The sequence below is a fragment of the Ceratotherium simum genome, chromosome 12, assembly GCF_057802395.1.
Source record: "Ceratotherium simum simum isolate JZ-2026a chromosome 12, ASM5780239v1, whole genome shotgun sequence".
Taxonomy (NCBI): Eukaryota; Metazoa; Chordata; class Mammalia; order Perissodactyla; family Rhinocerotidae; genus Ceratotherium; species Ceratotherium simum.
This window is the reverse complement of record NC_141911.1, coordinates 26,753,072-26,773,541: the sequence shown is the minus strand read 5'-3', so window position 1 is coordinate 26,773,541 and position 20,470 is coordinate 26,753,072. Positions and strand designations below refer to the sequence as shown.

The 20,470-nt window shown below is 38.4% G+C and overlaps 1 protein-coding gene across 7 annotated transcripts in view; it reads left to right on the top strand.

The window, feature by feature from the left end:
- LOC147915802 (uncharacterized) overlaps positions 1–20,470 on the top strand; it is a 298,801-nt gene that overhangs the window by 220,265 nt on the left and 58,066 nt on the right. For 4 of the 7 annotated variants that reach the window (XR_015553790.1, XR_015553794.1, XR_015553789.1 and 1 more), the window contains one exon: positions 14,474–14,541. The exons of 1 other annotated variant lie outside the window; for it this stretch is intronic. The gene's annotated coding sequence lies outside the window, so the exon portion shown is untranslated. Of the gene's footprint in view, positions 1–7,763; positions 7,826–14,473; positions 14,542–20,470 lie in introns of those variants that run through there. 2 more of the 7 variants (XR_015553795.1, XR_015553796.1) reach the window with 2 other exon arrangements.

Sequence of the window (20,470 nt, the reverse complement as noted above, 5' to 3'; positions counted from 1 at the left end):
TCTCATGTCAGTTAATACATAGTCTCCAGATAGCCAACCACACTTTTGCCACCTTTGTTTTTCCTCTGACTTGCTTCAGAGACGCTTCAGTGTTTTTTGAACATAACTACTTTTTATTCAAAATTTCTGAATTAAAACTTAAATTGTAAAACCACAATCTTTCAAAATGGAGTTAAACAAACATAAGTCTTTTTGGTTTCAAGGTGCTCAGATTTTAGGATATAAGAAATAACAGCAGTAAGTAGATGTGAAACTACCAGATGTTCTCTAAAACTAACATCTTATGATGCTGCATAACACAGAATCTAGAAAAATGGAAAGGAGATGGAATTACAGGAAGTCCTGTTGCTCTGTGAATTATCTAATAGTTTGGCTATTATTCTTTCCACATTTGCTTAACTCTTATATGTGTATCATAGAGGTTAGCATTTAATTTCTTTTTTATTTTATGCTTCTCCTAGGTTAGGTTATGAGCTTCTGGAGGACAGGGACTGTATCTGAGCTCCTTTTTGTTTTCTCCCTCAGCAAAGCCTTGCTCAGAAATCAGCACTTAAAAGGTGTTTAAAATTCTTGGTTAATTGAACTTTCTTTTTTCATATTGACAGTTTTTTTCTCCTCTCAATGGATTAACTGAAATCCATTTGGCAGCAAATGTGCATATGACCCTGATCCAAGAAAGGAAAGCTTGGGAAGTCTAGGGTGAGTCATTCATCACGATACAGTGTAGAATCGGTTTCTCGTGGTAGACTAAGAATGTCTGATATAGTGTACACTAAGTGGGCGACAAGCAGACCAAATGATAAATGGGATCATTTTACTATTACATGGGAAACTTTGATTAGGAACATAACACCCAGAGTCTTTTATTGCCCTATCCACCCCAGGAAATTGTTCAAAACCATATCAGGTAAGAGCCTCTGGTGAGGAATTGATAGTTACAGATTTGGTGCAGTAATGAGCCTCTTGTGATTTGTTGCTTTCTGAGTAGTCTTATTAAGCTTTGACTTTCTATGTCAGGCTGTTCTAAGTGTCTGCCAACCCAGGCTGACATTCCAAAACAGAGTTTAAACCAACTGAATGCTCAGAAATATTGCTATCAAGAGACACAACTGGGGGCTGAATACCATGACCTATATTTGTATAGGATTTTTACAGTGTTGGTAACCTGACAATTTTATTTTATGGTTAACTACCATGAAATGCTGTCGGAAGAAAGTTTCATTTTCTCCTCCATGGTAAGGCTAAGCCTGTAATGCCACACTTTCACATCCCATGAGCCCTATTTTTCTCTTACTGTTTGAATATTTATACATAAATTTCTAAGGTGAATTATTTATTTATTTATTTTTTTTTTAACATTTATTAGTATTTATTTTGTGGCCAATTTTGGATTCATGCAATTTTGTCTAGCAGGATAGAAAAAAGTGAACTTAAATGTAGTTCAACAAAAACCTAAACAAACGATGATCTCACAATTTCTTAACGATTTACTTAGGATAATCATAGCAAGGAACATAGAAATTTGTCTGAAATTTTGATTTTTCTGTGATCATGCATTGGATTAGTCTGTAGCTGATTCTGGGTCTGGTTCTCACCCTTAACTTCTAAGTACTTTAGTATGTATTTTTTTTTTTTAATTTTTTGTTTATTGCAGTAACATTGGTTTATAACATTGTAAAAGTTTCAGGTGTACATCATTGTACTTCTATTTCTGCATAGATTACATCATGTTCACCACCAAAATACTAATTACAACCCATCACCACACACATGTACCGAATTATCCCTTTCACCTTCCCCCCTCCCCCCTTCCCCTCTGGTAACCACCAATCCAGTCTCTGTCCCTATGTGTTTGTTTATTGTTGTTATTATCTGCTACTTAATGAAGGAAATCATATGGTATTTAACCTTCTCCCTCTGACTTATTTCACTTTGCATTATACCCTCAATGTCCATCCATGTTGTCACAAATGGCTGGATTTCATCGTTTCTTATGGCTGAGTAGTATTCCATTGTGTATATATACCACAGCTTCTTTATCCATTCGTCCCTTTGGGCACTTAGGTTGCTTCCAAGTCTTGGCTATTGTGAATAACGCTGCAATGAACACAGGGGTGCATGTACCTTTGCAAATCAGTGTTTTCAAGTTCTTTGGATAAATACCCAGCAGTGGAATAGCTGGTAGTTCTATCCTTGATTTTTTGAGGAATCTCCATACTGTTTTCCATAGTGGCTGCACCAGTTTGCACTCCCACCAGCAGTGTATGAGAGTTCCCTTCTCTCCACATCCTCTCCAATACATGTAGTTTCCTGTCTTGTTAATTATAGCCATTCTGACGGGCGTGAGGTGATATCTCATTGTAGTTTTGATTTGCATTTCCCTGATAGTTAGTGATTTTGAACATCTTTTCATGTGTCTGTTGGCCATCTGTATATCTTCTTTGGAGAAATGTCTGTTCAGGTCTTTTGCCCATTTTTTAATTGGGTTGGTAGTTTTTTTGTTGTTGAGATGCATGAGTTCTTTATATATTTTGGAGATTAAGCCCTTATCAGATGTATGGTTTGCAAATATCTTCTCCCAATTGTTAGGTTGTCTTTTCGTTTTGTTGATGGTTTCCTTTGCTGTGCAGAAGATTTTTAGTTTGATGTAGTCCCATTTGTTTATTTTTTCTATTGTTTCTCTTGCCCTGTCAGATGTGGTGTTTGAAAAGATGTTGCTAAGACCGATGTGGAAGAGCGAACTGCCTATGTTTTCTTCTAGAAGTTTCATAGTTTCAGGTCTTACATTCAAGTCTTTAATCCATTTGGAGTTAATTTTTGTGCATGGTGTAAGGTAAGGGTCTACTTTCATTTTTTCGCATGTGGCTATCCAGTTTTCCCAACACCATTTGTTGAAGAGACTTTCTTTTCCCCCTTGTATGTTCTTGGCTACTTTGTCAAAGATTAGCTGTCCATAGATGTGTGGGTTTATTTCTGGGCTTTCTATTCTATTCCATTGATCTGTGTGTCTGTTTTTGTGCCAGTACCATGCTGTTTTGGTTACTATAGCTTTGTAGTATATTTTGAAATCAGGGAGTGTGATACCTCCAGCTTTGTTCTTTTTTATCAGGATTCCTTTAGCTATTCGGGGTCTTTTGTTGTTCCATATACATTTTAGGATTCTTTGTTCTATTTCTGTGAAAAATGTTGTTGGAACTTTGATAGGGATTGCATTGAATCTATAGATGGCTTTAGGAAGTATGGACATCTTAACTATGTTAATTCTTCCAATCCAAGAGCACGGAATATCTTTCCATTTCTTTGTGTCTTCTTCAATTTCTTTCAGAAATGTTTTATAGTTTTCGGTGTACAGATCTTTCACCTCTTTGGTTAAGTTTATTCCTAGGTATTTTATTCTTTTTGTTGCAATTGTAAATGGGATGGTATTCTTAATTTCTCTTTCTGCTACTTCGTTGTTAGTGTACAGAAATGCAACTGATTTTTGTATGTTGATTTTATATCCTGCAACTTTACCATATTCGTTTATTACTTCTAAAAGTTTTCTGGTGGATTCTTTAGGGTTTTCTGTATATAAAATCATGTCATCTGCAAATAGTGACAGTTTCACTTCTTCCTTTCCAATTTGGATGCCTTTTATTTCTTTCTCTTGCCTGATTGCTCTGGATAGGACTTCCAATACTATGTTAAATAGGAGTGGTGACAGTGGGCATCCTTGTTTGGTTCCTGTTCTTAGAGGGATAGCTTTCAGTTTTTCACCATTGAGGATGATATTAGCTGTGGGTTTCTCATATATGGTCTTTATTATGTTGAGGTACTTTCCTTCTATACCCATTTTATTCAGAATTTTTATCATAAATGGATGCTGTATCTTGTCAAATGCTTTCTCTGCATCTATTGAGATGATCATGTGATTTTTGTTCTTCATTTTATTAATGTGGTGTATTACGTTGATTGATTTGCGAATGTTAAACCATCCCTGCATACCTGGAATAAATCCCACTTTATCATGGTGTATAATCTTTTTAACGTATTGTTGTATGCGATTTGCTAGTATTTTGTTGAGGATTTTCGCATCGATGTTCATCAGTGATATTGGCCTGTAATTTTCTTTTTTTGCGTTGTCCTTGTCTGGTTTTGGTATCAGGGTAATGTCAGCTTCGTAGAATGAGTTAGGGAGCTTCCCCCCCTCCTCAATTTTTTGGAAGAGTTTGAGAAGGATAGGTATTAAGTCTTCTTTGAATGTTTGGTAGAATTCACCAGGGAAGCCGTCTGGTCCTGGACTTTTATTTTTGGGGAGGTTTTTGATTACTGTTTCGATCTCCTTATTGGTGATTGGTCTATTCAAATTCTCTACTTCTTCTTGATCTGGTTTTGGAAGGTTGTATGATTCTAAGAATTTATCCATTTTTTCCAGATTGTCGAATTGGTTGGCATATAGCTTTTCATAGTATTCTCTGATAATCTTTTGTATTTCTGAGGTGTCTGTTGTAATTTCTCCTCTTTCATTTCTGATTTTACTTATTTGTGCCTTCTCTCTTTTTTTCTTGGTGAGTCTAGCTAAAGGTTTGTCTATTTTGTTGATCTTTTCAAAGAACCAGCTCTTGGTTTTATTAATTTTTTCTATTGTTTTTTTGGTCTCGATTTCATTTATTTCTGCTCTGATTTTTATTATTTCCCTTCTTCTACTGATTTTGGGCTTTGTTTGTTCTTCTTTTTCTAGTTCCTTTAGGTGCACTGTTAGATTGTTTATTTGAGATTTTCCTTGTTTGTTGAGATAGGCCTGTATCGCTATAAACGTTCCTCTTAGAACCGCTTTTGCTGTATCCCATAAATTCTGGCATGTCGTATTTTCATTTTCATTTGTCTCCAGGTATATTTTGATTTCTTCTTTGATTTCTTCGTTTACCCAGTCGTTGTTCAGTAGCATTTTGTTTAATCTCCATGTATTTGTGGCTTTTCTGATTTTCTTCCTATAGTTGATTTCTAGTTTCATACCGTTGTGGTCAGAAAAGATGCTTGGTATTATTTCAATCTTCTTGAAATTTATGGAGACTTGTTTTGTGGCCTAATATGTGATCAATCCTGGAGAATGTTCCATGTGCATTTGAAAAGAACGTGTATTCTTCGGTTTTTGGATGGAATGCTCTGTATATATCTACTAGGTCCATCTGTTCTAGTGTGTCGTTTAAGGCCAATGTTTCCTTATTGATCTTCTGTTTGGATGATCTATCCGTTGGTGTAAGTGGAGTGTTGAAGTCCCCTACTATTATTGTGTTACTGTCTATTTCTGTTTTTATGTCTGTTAATAATTGCTTTATATATTTAGGTGCACCTACATTGGGTGCATAGATATTTACAAGTGTTATATCCTCTTGTTGGATTGTTCCCTTGATCATTATGTAATGCCCTTCTTTGTCTCTTTTTACGGTTTTTGTTTTAAAGTCTATTTAGTCTGATATGAGTACTGCTACCCCAGCTTTCTTTTCATTGCCATTTGCGTGGAGTATCTTTTTCCATCCCTTCACTTTCAGTTTGTGAGTGTCTTTAGGTCTGAAGTGTGTCTCTTGTATGCAGCATATATATGGGTCTTGTTTTTTTATCCAGTCAGCCACCCTATGCCTTTTAATTGGAGCATTTAGTCCATTGACGTTTAAAGTAACTATTGATAAGCGTGTACTTACTGCCATTTTTTAACTTTTTTTTTTTTCTCAGTGTTTTAGTAGTCTTTCTCTGTTCCTTACTTCTTCTATACAGAATTGATGGTCACTTTAGTTTGACCTCTGTCTGAAAGCTGTACTCTTTAACTCTCCTCCTCCCTCCTTTTATGTTTTTGATATCATATCTAACCTCTTTTTTGTGCATTTGTATCCATTTCCCTCTTATCATGGAAATAGATAATTTTTCGTATTTGTGGTCTTCTCTTTTCCCCTTAAATCAGTCCCTTTAACATTTCTTGTAGCACTGGTTTCTTGGTGACAAAGTCCTTTAATTTTTGCTTATCTGGGAAAATTTTGATCTCTCCTTCCATTTTGAATGATAACCTTGCTGGGTAGAGTATTCTTGGCTGTAAGTTTTTTCCTTTTAGCACTTTAAATATATCGTGCCATTCTCTTCTAGCCTATAAGGTTTCTGCTGAGAAGTCAGCTGATAGCCTTATGGGGTTTCCTTTGTATGTAACTTGACATTCTCTTGCGGCTTTTAGGATTCTCTCTTTATCTTTAATTCTGGACATTTTGATTATGATGTGTCTTGGTGTGGGCCTCTTTGGGTTTATCTTGTTTGGAGCTCTCTGTGCTTCCTGTACCTGGATGTCTGTTTCCTTCCGTAGGTTAGGGAAGTTTTCATCTATTATTTCTTGAAATCGCTTCTCTGCCCCCTTGTCTCGCTCTTCTCCTTCCGGGACACCTATAACACGGATGTTAGTGCGCTTGATGTTGTCCCAGAGGTCCCTTAGAGTGTCCTCACTCTTTTTAATCTTTTCTCTTTTACCTGTTCAGCTTGGGTAATTTCTTCTAGTCTTTCTTCCAGCTCACAGATCCGTTCTTCTGTATCCTCTACTCTGCTTTTGAGTCCCTCTAATGAATTTTTCATTTCCAGTATTGTATTCTTCATTTCTGATTGGTTCTTTTTTATATCTTCCATTTCTTTGTTGACATTCTCACTGAGTTCATCTATTCTTCTCCCCAGATCAGTGAGCATCCTTAACACTCTTAGTTTGAACTCTCTGTCAGGTAGGTTGCTCATTTCTGTTTCACTTAGTTCCTTTTCTGGGGTTTTGTCCTTTTCCCTTACTTGGAATGTATTCTTTTGCCTCCTCATTTTGCCTCTTTCCCTGTGCTTATGTCTACGTATTAGGTAGGTCAGCTATGTCTCCAGCTCTTGGATAGGTGACCTTATGTAAGTGATGCCTTAGGAGGCTTCCAGTGTGCTTCCCTCAGATCTCAATGTTCCCAGGGGTGGCCCCTATGTGGGCTACGTGTGTCCTTCTATTGTGGCCTGTTAGCTCTTCCTATAGGCGCCCAGGGAGGCTGAGTTATGCTCCTGGCCAGCTGTTGTAATGCTCAGCTGCTTGTAGTTGTTGTGGGCCCTTCAGTCTCTTTATCAAGTGTGGGGAGCCCCAGCACAGTTGGCTGTAAGCTCTAATACCACATTTATGTTGCAGTATTTCTTTTAACTGAGGAGGCCCCCAGCGTGGCAGCTTGTTGGCTCAGGGCCTTACAATTGCTGTAAGCCTCTAGCCTATTAGGTCTCTTGTCAGCTCTCTGAGGATTGCAGCTGGGTGGGGCTGGCCTCAGGCACAGGAGCACCCAATTGATTCAGCCTTTGGAAGGTGGGGCAAACCTCCTATGTGGGTCTTTGAGAAGCACAAGTCTTCTGCAGCTGACAAGCCCTGTTGCCCACAGGTCCACACACACAGTCAACACAGTCCTGCTCCGTGTGAGCAGTCTCTCCACGGCTGGAGCCCCACACACTCCGCCACCGCCCCACACTCTCCACCGGCTCCTTGTGCACACCCTGCCCCGCTCAAGTCGGCTCAGTTGCCAGGCTGCAGAGAATCCAGTCACCAATCTATGCAGCCCGCACGTTGCCTGAGGGCTTGTTGTTGGGTGAGGCCAGTCTCTAGGGTGGGCTGCCTGCCCTGGCTGAGCTGGATTAAATCGGTGCTCTAGAGGGTGGAGCATACCCTGGGCTAGCAGGCCTCAGGGAGAACTCCAATGGCGTCTGTGTCAGCACACTCACACCAGGCCACAACAATGGCCGCCGCCAATGTCCCAGTCCCTGGAGAGGTCTCACCCCTCACCAAGATGCACTCAGGGCCTATTAGGTGAGTCTCTTTTCACCACAGCACTGTGCACCTTTCTTTCTGGTGATTTTAGGATGCTTTCTGGAACGGGTGAGTTTGTGCGCGGGCCTTTTAAGAGCCAGTTTTAGTTTCTTTGTGAACCAGCTTTTCTGGGGGTACTCCCCAATGTTTTAGTAGCAGGCAAAGTCAGATATTATGCCGCTGGCCTCGATTGTGCTGGCTCCACAAAATGCCCACAGTGGGGGCGCTCCCTGGCTCAGTGCCCCGCGTCTCCAGGGATGCTGTGTACCTGTGAGCTGCTCCCGGCGGCCGTGAAGCTGGCAGCTTGTGAAGGCGGCGTTTTTCCTCTCCGGAAGGGAGTCTCTGCCTCTTCTACCCCAGTTAGGATTGTCTGTTATTGCAGGAGTTCCTCTCATCCAGTTTTCAGTTCTGTCTCAGGGGTAATTTTTCCACGAGTAGTTGTAAATTGGCTGTGTCCATGGGAGGAGGTGAGTTCAGAGTCTGCCTACGCCGCCATCTTGACTCCTCTAAGGTGAATTAAACATCAATATACTTAAAAGTTGAGAATTTATTTTATAGGAACATCAATAAATGTGAAGGTAAAAGAAGAACTTAAACATTTTTTGGTGGGGAACTATTTATACCATTTTGTTTTGTTTAGGTAGAATCAGTTTCAGTTTGGTACAGTTTTAATGCTTGGATTGTAAGAATGAAATTCATTTCAGAAATCAGAAGCAACAGTTTAACACATATTGCCTTGTTTTTCTTAGTTCATCTCAATTCTGTTCACTCTTAAAAATATAATGGCTGTAACTTTCATTTCTCTTTCTTTTCTTTTTTTTGAAAAGAAAAACATATTAAAACCACTCTTATTTTTAGTTGTTTTTATTTGGTAGGTAACACTTTTCAGATATAGTTTAATCTAAATCTGGTACATGTACATTAATTTTAGAATTAAGGAATAATTTTTAGATTCCATACTCCAGAGGTATGACCAAGTTGCTAAATGCAAGAGAAGAGTACCTGAATTTTATTTTAACAAAAATAGTTCAAATTTTAAAATAAGGAAGACGTATCTCTAGCCAAGAATTTACAACTCCTGGTACATCTTCAATATGTCGATCCTCCATTCATTTATTCGCAAATGTTTTTTGACCCAGCTGTTGGAAATACAAAGTAAATTAGGCAAGATCGCTGCTCTCGGGTAGCTCATAACTATGTATAAGGTAAGTGCTGGTATATGTATAAGTTCAAAGGTAGACAAAATTAACAGTGCTACAAGAGGCAAGAACAGTTTACAGAAAAACTGATGACTGAAAAAGAGGAAAACTGAACAAATTAAGACAAGTATTCTTACATTTAAAAAAATATGTGACAAAAAAAAAATTTTTTTTGATGATTTTGAGCTAAGCAAGAAGTAAAGAAAATCTTGCAATTATTAGGAAGGGTGTATAAGCCCAGAATGGGGTCACCCAAGTAAGTCATTTCTGGTTGCTCAGAGTAGTTGGCTAATTCTAGAAAGTAAAGTCACATGTTAGAGAAAAGTAACATAAAATGTAAGTAAATTATTTAAAAAATTATTCTTTCTCTTTATTTCCTTCTTGAATGAATTTTATGTCGTTGGTAAGTGTCTGGGCTGATGTATACTGAATGTATACATGCAATATATACTGGACATAGTATATAATGTGTGTGTGTGTATATATATATATATACACATTATATACATATATTTGTGTATATATGTCTGTCTGTCTATCTATCATCTTTTCACCAACTAAATAAGAAATTTGTTTCATTACTTTATAGACATGCTATCACAATGATTCACAATTGTTTTCTAGATCCATTTCATATTCAGATAGACAGTCTTTTTAAAGTTGTAAACATAGCAAAAATAGGAATTATACAATTATTCATAAAGTTCAAACTGTAAATCATATTTTTTTAAATATTCGGATAAGAATGGCATACATTTATTGTTTTCTTGGTTATCTGGATAATTGGCATAATCAGTGAACATCTACCTGCTAATTCCCAGATCAATTTCTGGGTTCTAACTCTCAAATAAACTGTAGGCCTTATGTCAGAATATTTTGTTGGCTGCCAAAATAATTAGAAATCGTTAGACTGACTTCCACCCAACCATAAACTTCTCTCTGAGCTTATATTATTCTTATAGTCTCCATCTTCACTAAAGATATCCAGTGCCGTATCTTCTAAGCTAAAGTGTTTGTTATTGACAATGATTTATTTATTCCTTTTATCTTCCATATCCAATTGTTTAACAATTCTTATTGAATTCATTTCTGAATTGTTTACCTAAGTACTTCTCTTCACCCTTTTGCCACAATCATGATTCAGAATGGAATTTGTTTGGATTATTGCAGAGTTCTCTCCTTGCCTAATTGTTTTTCTCCACTTCATCCTGTGTTCCATAGTTCCAATTAAGAAAAACAAAATCTTGGGGGCCAGCCCAGTGGCACAGTGGTTCAGTTCACGTGCTCCACTTTGGCGGCCCAGGGTTCACAGGTTCAGATCCTGTGTGTGGACCTACACACGGCTCATCAAACCATTCTGTGGTGGCATCCCACATACAAAATAGAAGAAGACTGGCACAGAAGTTAGCTCAGGGACAATCTGTCTCAAGCAAAAAACAAAAAGAGGAATGTTGGCAACAGATGTTAGCTCAGGGCCAATCTTCCCCACCAAAAAAAAAAAAAAAAAACCAAAACTGCAAAACAAAACCAAAGCAGCCCATGACATTTCCCATCCTTAAAACCTTCTTTTGTTTCCTATTACCTATGGGATACAAATTTAACTTCTTAGCAAACCATACTGAAAAGTCTGGCTCCTGACCAGAAAACGCATGTGTGATTTTTCAGGCCCGCCCTGGGCAGGCCTCATGGGGAAAGCTGACCTCCCTACACAGACTTGGTACACAGTCAACACACTGCAGTCAAGGACTCAGCACCCCCCACCCCCCCAGCTGCCCACGGTCTTACGCTATCTGCATTTCTATCCTAGGTGCCTACATTTGGATGTCTCCTTAACAGAGAACCTTGAAGTCATTTTCTCCCCTCTGACTTAATACTCAGTGCTTTTCCATTCCTAGCCTTTCCCCCTTACCCTGCCCTCCTGCTCCTGGGTGCATAAAACTCCAAGAGTCTTTTGTTTGGGGCTCCTTCCACAGCGAGACCACCCCTACTTCTGTGCTGATCCACCTGACCCTGACTGATGTGCTATTCCATGGGGGAAAATGGAACAGCGGGGAGTTGGTGCTTTCTCTGGTTTTAGCTTCTTACCTTTACCATCACAACAAGTGACTAATGGCTTTGCTAACACTTTAATTTTTGCTCACTGTTTTTAATTGGCTATTCTGACACCTGAGACTTCAGCTCTTTCCAGCGCACCTGATCTTCTGATGAATTGGCTCTGTGAGTGGAATAGCCGGTTAAGCATAATGCCATTCTATATGAGCAAAAAGCCTGAAAATCTCCTGGGACACCTTTGTGAGGTGCTGGAGGAGTCCATAGGGCATTCTAGAAGGATGCTTGTGGATTATTTGCAAGAGTTTGAGGGTTCTGTGGGGGCATTTTGCCAGTGGGCCTTGGGAAGCTCTAGCAGGAAGCCATGGGACATTCTTGGAGGATACTAGCGGATTGTTTATGTAAGCTTTTTGGTTCCCAGGGATACCTTTGGTTCTCCTCTTTAGCCCTGGCTCTTTGGCTAAACTCACCCAGTGGGTCAGATTAGACATACAACAGCGAATTCAGAGAAAGCTAAGGAAGCAGTTCCCTATCTACTGCTTAGGGCTCTTCATGAATGGGAATAGAGTCAGTCCGTGTGCTCCCATGAGCTGAGTAATTCTAAGGGGACCCCTGGCACTGATATACACTCTGTGGTGCAGTAAGCTGTTGAAACTTCATAAGAAAAAAAAAAAGAGCGTAGAGTTTTTTGTGGTTGCTTTGCCCAGTGGTCCCTAAGAAATCTTAGAAACTTAGTTACGTGCCCTCTGGAGGTAATTTTGCTAAAATTAGTAAAGGAGAGTGGCATGTCAGGGGAACAATACCACAAACATCTCTGTTCGGAATGCCCTGACGGCAGCCACTGCCAGGATAACAGAGTGCAAGCAGCAGCCGCCACTGCCTCCTGGGCACCACCCTCCTCTGGGGGAGGCTGGGATCCTCTCAAAGAAACTTGCCCTGTGACGTCAGGCCAAAAAAGCTGTCCACACCTGGCCAGTTGCTCAACCCAGCTCCCTCCTTGACAAAATTTGTGGCCAAATCCTGACAGGTGGCCCCTATAACTGATAGGGCTATTCTGTCCACCCTTCCCTGTGAGCCAGGGGATAGATCTGAGGGCTTCACTCACTTTTGTCCAAACCTCTTGGCTTTTGAAATAAACATGACTAGGGATTAAGCTGATGGCCCTCAGTCCGCAGGAGTGACAAAAGGCCCTATGCCAAGATTAGCGTTCAGTGAGGAGGTGAGGGAGAATGGCATTTCTTGGGCCTTCTAGACTCCAGTGGACAAGTAATTGTGGTGACTCGGCACCAAGATGAGGCGAAAACAAATAATGCTGTCTGGTTTTGGATCTGAGGCCATCACCACCAGGACCTTTGCCCAAGTCTGGCTCTAGATGGGTGCCTTTGGGCCACTATGAGCCTCTACTGTTATGACCCCACTACTGAATATATTATTGGTATCGATATATTATCTATGTCCACTCCTGCTAACCTTCACCCCTAATCCCTGACAGGAGTTGCTACAGTTAGGGCCATTTTGGTGGGAATATAGAAGACTGTGAATCTACTGGACTCATATAGATAATGGCCAGGCCATTTGATAGGGCCATTGGCAAACCTTAGACTGACATTTAAAACAAGGTCCCTGTAAGGATGAGACATTTGGATAAAAATCAGTTTGGCTCCTAAAGTTTTTTGTTTCCCAGGTAGATGCTTACCAGAGAGGCCCTTATGCTAACCAAGAGAACATAACTATTTTCTTAATTATATGATTCACTATATAATCCACTTTCTAAAGGAAAACTGTTCTCCCCTCTTCCCTTTCTTATCTTCTTCCTATGACCCTGAACTTTGGGCTCACCAGGCCATTTTTTATTTAGTGTCATTGTACAAGCTCTTCCTTCTGTCTTGCGTGCTCTTTCTCCCTCAGTAAACTCCTATTTAGCATAGAAAACCTAGCTCAAATATTGTCTTCATTGTTAAGGCTTCCTTATATTCCTCACTTAGGACTTCCACTTTGATAGATCTGTTGTTTCTACAGCAAGAGCACTAAATTAGCATTTAGATGGAGAAACAGGGATTTTTAAATATAATATGTTGCCTCCTGGCCAGGCTGTGTGTTTCTTTAGGAGAGGCATTGTGTCTTACTCATCATTGTGTCCCAGCCCTTTGAACAGAGGCAGGTAAACAAGGTTTTCAACAATATTTGTTGACTAAATGAATAAAAAAATAAAGTCCTGAGTAGACAGAAGCTATTTAACTATGTAACTCATAATCTAGACCACGGCACAAATAATATAGTCCAAATGATTGGACCCTCTTAATGTTCACTATTAATTGATATTGGTGCATCTGTTATAAACCAGTTTTATGAATGAAATAGACTATTAGAACTGGGAAGAATCCAAGATATCGTATTGTACAACTCTTTAATCTGAATGATGAAGAAACTGTGACCCCCAAATTAAGTAACTTGACCCACATCTCACCACTGATTGTTGACAATATTTGTAATGCTTGTTAAGCATTATGCTCATTTTAATTATGCTACAGTTGATGCTTTGCTATAAATAGGGAAGACCCTACTTTTATATATTTATCTTACCTCTCATCTGAGCTCCATCAGAGAAACTAGGTTTATGTTTCTTCATAAACCCTGCATAATGTACAACACACTAACAGTTTGTTTTCTTTTCCTTTTTCTTTTATCTAATAAAATGTTGTGGCAACATTGCTTTATCGATTTTGAATCTACAAAACAGAGTTTAATTAACCAATAATGATCTATAGTTCAGATTATTTTACCAGCTTGTTCCATACCTAATACATGCTAGAAAGTATTCCTCTATCTCATAGTATATTTTAAAGTTACAGTAGCTGTATTTCTGTTAAGACTAGAGAAAATTAGACAACTTTTGTTTTTCTTGGCAAGCGGCCCTTATAAATAGTTATTTCAAAATGCATACTATTAACTGGTTTTTATCTTGATATTCTTTATCCAATTCAACAAATTTGCTTAAATATAACTTTCACAACTATAATATCTATATTTATTATTTAAAGGTATGCCATTTGGTAGGGTTTTAATGCTAGCCTTTCAAAATTCTATTTGTTTATAGAAGTAAACAAATCTGTCCATTCCAGGTAAAATATAGTTACTAAAGTAGTTTGCAGAGTCATTACCATTGCATCTTGCGACTATTGGGCTCTGGTACAGAAGAAAAGAAGAGCATTCATAAAAAGAAAACCTGAGTTGTCATCCAGCCTTCATCTCTAAAGAGTTCTGAGATCTTGGATAGTTCATTTAATCTGTTTTCAATTATCTCATCTATTAAATGGATTTACTATCATTACAAAGTAAAATTTTAAAAATCAATGTTATACTAAATTAGTTGTCATCTTTATCTTTCTCACTGAGACAGTGTAGCGTCCTATGAAGTGCCTTGGAAGCATGCTGCCTGAGTTTGTCATTTATGAGCCATTACCTTGGGTGAGTTACTTAAATTCTCTGTGCCTGTGTTCCCTCCTCTATAAAATAGAGGTAACAATAGTATCTATCTCACAGGGTTGTCATGAGGATTATGTGAGTCATTACATGAAAAGCACTTAGAGCAGTACTAGCATGTGGTAATTCCTCTTCCTCTCTTGTAACTACCTGCCTATTACCTATTGCTATAATGACATAGATTTACTAAGAAGCAGCCAATTCACAAGTTTTGTATTATAGCTGGAAATAACTTTGAGAGAGAAAAAAAAGAACTTCACGGGGAGAGGACTCAATCCATGCACGCTTTTCCCACCATCAGAAATGGAGTTTCTGCTGAGGATTAAGTACACGATGTGGGTTCTTAAGGAGGCAGCTTTGGTTCTGTAATGAACAATTACAGATATTAATACACCTGGAGAAGGTAATTCTGACCTCTGCTTTACCCGCTCCTGATACTCTGAGCTTTTATCCCAGATCTCAAATATTGCCTCTTGTTTTCTTTTCCTTTGAGTCAATAAAAACTTCAAAGATCTTTTAGAGCTACAGATTTAGGCTGTAAATCCATTCACTTCAAAAATATTTCAAAATTTAAAAGATAATTATAGCAGCATGGCCATTATATATTTGGGTTGTAATACTATCCTTGAAGATTTTTGAATATAAATAGGTTATTTCTCTAAATGAAACAGAGAACTATAGCAACATCAATAAAAATAATTCACTGTTCCTGAGGACTAACCGTGTATAAGGCTCTATACTAAAGGTTTTATAAGCATCATCTAAGTAAGCAAACAGAACTATCCTTTTTAGTATTATCTGCATTTTTCAAATGGTGAAATTAAAGTTCAGAGATTTAAGTAACATGTCCAAGAATACAAAGATACAAAGTCAGTAATTGGTGGAATCATGATTCAAAACCCTGTTAGTCTGGCTTAAAAGACCATGTTCTCAAACAATATCCTATAGCGACTCATCTCCTAAAAGAGGATAATGTGCCTCACTCCATTTACTGATTCAGACTGAAAAGAGACATCTAAGTGGGAACGGTCACAGCAGCCGCTGTTCTTTGTACTAGAGGAATATAATGATTCTTACCATGAAATAGGTACACTAAGAAATAGCTTCCCAGTAGTTGTAAAGTTTAAGGTTTCTTGTATACTGTGCGTGATTGGTAACCAGAGTATTGAGCAAGCTCAGGGGTGATTGGTCTGATTTTCTGGATAAACTGTCCTGGGAGAACAGGTTACTAGGAGCTAGGTGACCCGATCAAAAGAAAGTGGCATTGTTCTTGTCAAAGTGATCATTGATTTTTCTCTCAGGTTTCTGTAGGGAGTTGCAGGATAAATTTCTATTTGCTACGAAATGAAACAAAAAAAGTATTCTCAGATGGACTTCTGTGTTTTAGAAATACAATCTTGAATGGGAAAAGAAATCTAACGGAATAATCAGAGTTTTCTTAAAATTCTTTTTGAGGTTTCTCAAGACAAAATGGCTTTGAAGAAAGAAACTAGCCAATTGCAAATTTCTTTTCAGGTATCTGAGAAAAAATAATTTGTAAAAGCAAGTGAATTAGAAGAAAGTCATCTTTTTATTTATACATATGACTATATTACAATGCAATGTGTTATGTACTTGCATTTATTCATACATTGATAGAAAGCTTTTCAAATTTGATGGGCCAAAAGAATCATTAGATCTTTGAAATTACAGAGGAATAAAATTGGTTTTATTCAATAAGAATGTACTACCCATAGCCAAAAGTGCGTAACACCGTGATGTGAAGCGTTAAGTAGAAAAGTAGTTTATGATTAAATGTTTTTTTTTCATTCTTGTCCCTTTTAGTGACCTGAAGGATTAACTAAGTAATAAGCATTTTCCTATATAGATTTAAAGTGGTGTCCAGAGGGATTCTCATCAAGGCTACGTGGGTTATATTTTAAATATTTTAAAGTTACAATTCATGAAAATCTTAAACATGATGTGCGTTCATGTGTGGAAGTCAAACACCAGCGTAATTTTTAGGAAAGCTGCCTATTTCACTTTCCAACTGAGGAGAATGTATACTGTCTATTGCCACAACTGCTTGAGCACCCTTGTCATCCTTAGGTCAAAGATGCATTTTTAAAAAGAGCCAAAATGTTCATCTACAGGACATAATAGAAAGTAACAGCTGGGAAGACATTGTTAACGTCTACCGGGTAATTAAATGAGTTCTCAAGATGAGCACACAAACTGAAATACATATTTATTTGAGAAATCACAGTAGCTCCCAAAGAGCTCTTAGGGGCTATCAGGTAAATAGCAGCATTCAGTAGAAATGAGGATGTAGTACAGTACTGTGACAGGTACTGAAAATATTGGTTTCTTTTTTCGTGTCTGATACGCTTCCTTGTGGCACTCATGGTGTTTGTCACACTTTTCTTCCTCTGCCTGTGCATTAACAAGTTCTCCCATCTTCTCACATTACTGTGAGGTCGGGCACTTTGTCCTGTTACATTTTAACCCATGGAGGAGAAGGAAGGAAGAACAGAATCAGTTAGGTGGGCATAGAATGATTAAATCAATAAGCAGAATAGAGCATCCATAAGGCTGCAAATGGACAATAGCAAAAAAAAAAAAAAACCCCAAACAAACACTTCTACCACTGCAAGAGAGAAAAGATTATTTTTTGACCCTGAACTATTGAATATTCTTATGAATACAAAAGGCATTCACTGAACTCATATCAGAAAGGGTCTTTAAAAGAGTATTCATGTGATGTTTTTAGTAACTTTAGTGAAGAATTGAGGCTCTTCTTACTGTTTAAACTGACTATAAAGCCCTCTACCCCACTCCACTCAAAGAGATATTGGCCTAAATAAGAACATGATGATATTTTTCTCTAATGATGTATTCATGTCTCCCTTCTCTTTACCCATGTTTTCTGTTCCCTGGTTGCAACTTTTGCCTTTATGATGAAGATATTCATTTAATACTTTGGCTTTGATTTGCCAAGAAAGCTCTGGTCCCATTTCTTTATTTCCTCTTAGGTCTCCAGTAAGATGTTGAATCACCACTTTGAACTTAATGCATCTAAAACTAGATTTATTCTTCCCCATACAAAGATTCTGATTTGCATCATTCCTATTTATGTTAATGATACAATGATGATTGTATCATTCTCCTTGGCTCAAAATTCTTAAAGTTAACTTTGAAGTCCTTTTTCTTCACATTCCATATTCAACCTGTCACTAATAGTTTCCCACAAGAATTTAGTGCAACTGTACTTTGTTTTGATGCCACACCCACAACAGATTAAGCCTTTATTACCTCCAATTTGTACTCTTGTTCTTGGCATTTACTCTAAAATTCATTTCTGATTCAAACAAAATGTAAGAGACTTCCTAAATTATGTCACCTCTCTACTAATAAATTAGTAATAAATGAAAACAAAATACAAAAGATTCTGATCCTAAAATTTGAGAACTTAAGTTTATTTGAATTTGGCTGATGTGTTGAGCCTGAAGTATTTACTATGATTTTGATCTCTGGCTCTTTTAAAAGTGCTGCCTCCTGATAACTCCACAATGTGCATTATGATGCATTTTGTGTTTGCCACTGATAAAATAGGGTGCACATGTTAATTTAGTGTTTCATGGTTGAATATATTCATTTAGGCAAGAAAATTGCTTTGCAATCATTTCCTTCAAATACAAAAACTCACAATGGTTAACAGACCATGGAGTAGGAAAAAAGATTCTTAGAGGAGAGACATTTTTCTTTAAGATCAGTAAGCAAAGTGTATTTTCACCAGAATTTTCTAACTTCTCTGTCATGGTAGGCATGATCATGGATTGAGAGTGACTGAGTAGGTGTTGGCTTAGGTAGTTTGAAGATAACAGCAGAGATTTGAGAGAATTTTGTAGCAACGGAAGAGGGAACACCAGGGAAGAACAAATAACAGAGAAAACGTATATGTATGAATTTTGAATTTTTAAAATTTTTCTTTTCTTTCCTCCTCCTCCCTCTCTTCCTCCTTCTACTTCTTATTTTAGCACTTTTAAACAGCTCTGATACAGGAGCAAAAAGGTAGATCACGGTCAGGGAGTTACTTGCTGAGAGTGACATAAGGGCAAGGGGATTGAGGGTATTGACAAAGGTTAGCCTAAGTAGGAGGAAAGTGAGGACATCAGGAATTTGTAGATTAGGAGAAAATGTCAAGTTAAAGAACTCTTGAAGAAAAAGACATTGCAGGATAGGAGGACTAAAAATACTATAATAATAGAGATTATAATCAGAGACAAAGATATTATACAATAAGATTTCAGAGGTGGAGTGATTCTGGGTGATGGTAAACTTGCATCACAGCTACAGATGTGAAGAGGAGAGGTGAAGTGAGGGTGAAGTTGAAGGCACTCAAGAACTATAAGAAATAGGTATTATATGTGTTACTTACACGGACATAAGAACCATGTGCCAACATTGTAAATGAATTTTGGAAGATGACCAACTAGAAAGAGACAATGAGTAGTAAAGGATGAGGAAGAAGGACTTTTAAATAAAAGGGGGAGGTAGCCGTGATCTGGGAGCAGCAGCTGAGAGCAGAATGTAGACAAGGGCAGCAGAAGGTCTTGTCACTGGAAGAGGGCCAGATTTCAGCTATGGCAAGGAAGTTGAAAGAGAATTGTGAAGAGGGGCAGGCCCAGTGGCGTAGCAGTTAAGTTCGCATGCTGCGCTTCGGCGGCCCAGGGTTCGTGGGTTCAGATCCCGGGTGTGGACCCCACGCACTGCTTGTCAAGCCATGTTGTGGCAGCAGCCCACACATAAAGTAAAGGAAGAGAGGTATGGATGTTAGCCCCGGCCTATCTTCCTCAGCAAAAAGAGGAGGATTGGCATCGGATGTTAGCTCAGGGCTAATCTTCCTCACCAAAAAAAAAAAAAAAAAAAGAATTGTGAAGAAAAGGTTGATGACATACTAGGAGAAGGTGTAACACATAGAAACTTGTCTTCAGAGATTGCATTAGAGCAGAGTTTGAGAGAGGAAATGGAAAGAGATTCTCATTTTGCTTTTCTGGCCTCAAGGTTTCCAACGGAACTGTAATGAGATATATTTCAGTTCTAGAGCGGATCCTGGTCAGAAAGCCTGTAAATATTCCAGATCAGCAACTCTGCTCAGAGTTTCAAAGAGAATGTTGGTGTCACTGATCAATGTTTACAGCTTCATAGCCACCACTCACATCATGAAAGGAACGTAGAGTTTGACAATCCCCTTTAAAGAACCTGATTTCTGTTTTAGTACTATTGTTTGTCAGTTCAATTGTATGTCAAGATAAGACTTGCTCTGTCTTAGGCTACTGGGCCCTGCAGCAACAGCTGTTTGGTCCATATGTACTCGGGCTTTACTGTTTTGAGACCACCTGTCCAAATTTCAAATGACAGCCCTTATATTTCTTTGAGCTCTGTCTCTGTGGTCAGAGCCTGCTCTACCTTCACATGTGACATGCTATGCCAGGATAGCTAGAAAATTAACCCCGACGCTCACTCTTCTGAGACCAGAACTTTAACCAGTTACTGATGAGCATGGCTGTATGAACACCGTGGCTTCCTTGATCCTTGGTGGGGATAAATTTGAAGCACATTTCTACACTGACTCTCAGAGCTCCTCTGTAGGGTTAGACTCCAGGTACCCACAGCAGAAACTTGCTTTATTGGTTTCCTTTCCTCCTCAGGCTCACTTCTCCACTCACCACTGGTATTTCTGGGATCACCTCCCAAATAAAATATGCTCTACATGCCCTCAGATCCTTGTCACAGGTAAAGCTAGGAGATGCCAACCATGCACATATTCCAACTGGAAGTTTGCTAGGTCACTTAAGAAAGACTTACAAAGCAAGTGGCTAAGAACAACTTGTGATCCTTAATTATCAGACTATAAAAAGGACTGAAGGGACCA